A 4,317-nucleotide genomic window follows, 5' to 3' on the forward strand; every position below is an offset into this window, starting at 1 on the left:
TTAAGGCTTAGAACATTTGAAAATGGCTGTGGGGACAATTCTGCTTTGCTGGGGATAATCACTCTAGGTTTCTGCCTTCAGTCAAGATGGAGTAAAAGGATCTAATTTGCCTTCTATCTCAGTCCATTTGTTTGTGAGAACAAAGTGCCCGAGACTGGGTAATTAATGAAAATAGAAATGTATTTTTCACAAATCTAGTGCCTTGGAAGTTCAAGATCATGGCAGCAGCATCTGGTGTCTGGTAAGGATCTTCTCCCTGTGTCCTCATATCAGGTACTGCTGTAGTGGATCCCAGTCTCCTTCTCATTGCTATGACACATCTCCTCTTGGTGAGAAGAAAGGCTCAAGAGACAGAATCAAGAGACAGAAATGGGGAACTGAGAAGACCTTACTCAAGAAGTATTTGAGTAAGCAAAGGCCCTGGCCAGCCAAAGCCACTGATATTTATTGGTTATACATCACTGTTAAGTTGGGATGAGGGTGCTATGAGTGGTTGCTAGTGATACGTTACTGATGCAGGCAAGGCTTGTAAAAGGAAGGACAAAGCATTCTTGTATTAGGAGCAGAACGGACCAGATAAAGGTTGTGGTTAACAACCTTGTCTTTTTAGTGAAGAAAGTTTTAATTCTGGGAGCAGAATTTGGGTAAGAGTCACCTTGGCTATATGTTATCTCATATGCTTTGGTCAGATTCACTTCTTAAAATAAGCCAATTGTGGGGTTAAATCTTTACATCCTGCACTGCTTATAACCTGCAGTGGGCATAATGAATGGGGCAGTTCCGTACATCCTCACATGACAGATAATGGCAAGAATAGTAAGCTAACCAAATGCTATATGAAGCTTCGTTTCTTAAAATAAGCTTAATTTCATTAAAGAGGCAGCAGCCATTGTGGTACAATCACCCCTTATAGACCCTACCACTTCATATTATTATATCAGCTTTGCTTGAATTTTGGAGAAGACATTCAGAGTACTCTCCCAGCTAAAAAAAAAAAAAAAGCAAAACAGGAAAAATCTAGAGAACAGTGGCCAGCATTTATGATATTGATTGACAATAAGAAACTAAAGATTTTGATCCCTAACAGATGAGAAACAAATAAAAAAATTGCATTTGTTTTCCATGGTAACATTGATCTGAAAAACCTATCCCAGGAAAATAGGAAAATACAAATCTACCCACACCCATCCCAGCTTTTTGAAAAGAACAATACAGACCCAGAGAAAATCAGCGGAGCCTAAGAAAAGCTTTAAAGCATTAAATAAAAGAATCTTTATTTTAGCAGAGGCCTTGTGGCAGATCCTCCAGAGTATATTGTGTGGTGCTATAATGATCACAGAAGAAAGTATTGAGGGGACCCTGGGAATGAAGAGCAGGAGAGATTGTGTGAAGTCACTGTAAGGAAAATGAGAGACTTATAGAACTGTATGAGTAAGAGAAAAAATTAAATAATTAACATTTTTAAATGCTATTCTAAATACTATGGACTAAATATATGCTAAATATTATGGACTTGGACTTGAAGTCCTTAAATGTTTGGGAGTATAAAGAGTACAATTCAAAAATATGAAGCAGCTTCCCATCTGCTCCTTCAATTCCTAGGTGACTGGGGACTTTTGCAATGTCCTAGAATATGTCTGTGAGTCATCCAAAGAACTGATTTTCTTGGAAAAAAATCATCACTGTTTTCATCCTTATTTGCTGCTTCTACTGACGTTGTACTAAAGATGGCAACAGTAAACCCAGACTTGTCCATACTTGAAGCTCTGTTTCAGGAAGACTTGTGGTAATCTAGGTATCACTGTATTATGAATCCTGTCTCAGAGATCACCAGTTTTTTGAATAAAAGACATTATTTCTTGTTGTTCTGGGGAACTACATAAATTTGCTTGTCATCTATATAGTGCTTTGAGTTTTTTTTTTAACAGAGGAGGAATGTATAATGCTCTAATTTATCTACATTGTTACTGATGCCAGAGTAAATGCTGTGTTGTCACACTGATCTATTCAAAATATTCAGAGGAAAGGAGACCTTTACACTCCTTTGCAAAATAGTCATCAGAGCTTCTTGCATTTGCCAGCATTTTTATAATGATACATGGATATCAGTAGGTATCAAGGTCCAAAGAAGAACAGATAGAATGCCCTGAGACATACTATTTATTTCTTAACACCTTAATTCACCCATCCCAGGTTTATTTTAGCTCCCATAATGAAATACCTACTATATTATTGTGAACATTATTATTTTTGGTCACACATCATGATCATGCACACACACACACACACATATGTGTCAGCACATATATTTCTATTGTTCTCCTGAAAACTCTCAGGATGGTACATATCACTTCACACTTACAACATTTAACATCAATAAATTAAAAACAGAAGAAGCAGGGGAGGGTAACAGGAGGTGACGAAGAGGGGGAGGGAGAGTGGGAAGACAGTGTAGAGTAGGAAGAGACAAGGCATATGCGAAAACAGGGACACGTCAAGTTCATAGAAAAAAGCAAGCCAATATCTGATTGATGAAGTGCACTTTTCTGTCATCATGCTTTTTAGCTCAAGGGGTCCTATTTATTTAAATGGTAACTAACTGTCACAGTAGCAGGGACCCTGTGTCTGTAACAGTCAGTAATATAAAATTACTTATCTAGAAGTGTAATCTAGTACATTGGAATGCAAGTTTGGCTTCCTTTTTAAAATCCTTTTCATTAATATTTAGGAGAATATTTTATCCTCTCTGTCTCACATTCCCTGAAGGTCAAATTTACACATCTAGAAGCCTCCTGTTTATAACAATCATGGATAGGTACAGAAATTCTACACTCAACCAACATAAAAAGCCAAAGAGCAAAAACCCAATACTTACCTAGTAGCTTACTTTTCTGGAACTCTTAGTAGACTTCGTGCCTCTTGGACACCACACATGTACAGTATATGTACTCAGTTGTGTACAATGTAAATAAAAAGATTTTAAAATGATACAGACCTGAATTACAATCTTGGCTTTGAAATAAAGTGACTTTGGGAAAATTACCTAACTGTCATAAGACCGTATGTCCTCAATTAGATCATTGGAAGAACCACCTGAAATAAGAATGATTTAAATGTGGATTACATAACAAGTCCTAGAAAATGGAAGTGTCTCTCTCTCTCTTTTTTTTTTTTTTTTGGTTTTTTGAGACAGGATCTCACTGAATAGTTAAGACTGACTTGGAACTTACTATGTAGCCCAGACTGGTCTTGAACTCATAGCCTCCTGCCTCGGCCTCCCAAGTGCTGGGATTACATGTGTGCACCACCATGCCTGGCCAAAAGTGCTTTTTTTGTTTATTTATTTGTTTGTGGTTTTTTTTTGCTTTTTTTTTTTTGAGGCAGGGTCTCACTATGTAGTTGTGACTGACCTGGAACTCACTGTGCAATCCAGGCTGGTCTCGAGCTCACAGTGATCCTCCTGCCTCAGCCTCCTGAGTGCTGGGATTACAGGGATGTGCCCCCATGCCCAGCTTCTCCTTTCTTTATATGTACCTTACCTGATCCCCATGTAGAAGTCTCAACTGGATATAAACTAAATTCTTAAAGTTCTAACTTGTGTAGATTTGACTATAGACTTTGTCAAGCCTCTGCCAAAAATAACAGCCAGAGGTGGAGATACCTTGTACAGAAAGTTGTCTCAGTGGAAATAGTGGCTTCACTGATATGATAAATTTCAGGGGTAGTTATCATAATGAGTTACAGTAGGAGAGAAAAATAAAAGATTGTTGCTGGAAAATTAATTAGTGCTGCTTATTAAATATACAAGTATTATCGCAGGCTGAAAGGTACTTGGAAGAGACTTTAAGACCAGCCTGAAACTGTGGTGTCAGGGCAGATGAAACACCATTTTGTGCAATTTATTATTATGCTTGGTTTTACACAAGATTAAAGGAAGGAGAGGGAAATGGGGGGGGATTCAGATTTAATATGTACAGGGACAGGCATTTAGCTCAGCGGTTCGGTGGCCTGCCTCGCAAGCACAAAAACCTGAGTTCGATCCCTGGTACCAAAAAAGAAAAAAAAAAAAAAGAGAATACAAGCACAAATTCCCCATGATGAATGTGATCATTATGTGTGGCAAACATATATTAATAAAAATCAATTAATTTAAATAAAACAATATGGGATATGACTCCTATATAACAAGATTTTGACCCAGCTAAATTTTATCCTGTCTGCTGCCTTACTCCAGTATGATTTCATGTGGGCTATTAGTCACTCAATACCATAAATATCTGGAAGAATTCAAGAGATTTTCCTAATATATATATATAT

The sequence above is a fragment of the Fukomys damarensis genome, unplaced genomic scaffold (assembly GCF_012274545.1).
Source record: "Fukomys damarensis isolate Sample0158 unplaced genomic scaffold, DMR_v1.0_HiC HiC_scaffold_24, whole genome shotgun sequence".
Lineage (NCBI taxonomy): Eukaryota > Metazoa > Chordata > Mammalia > Rodentia > Bathyergidae > Fukomys > Fukomys damarensis.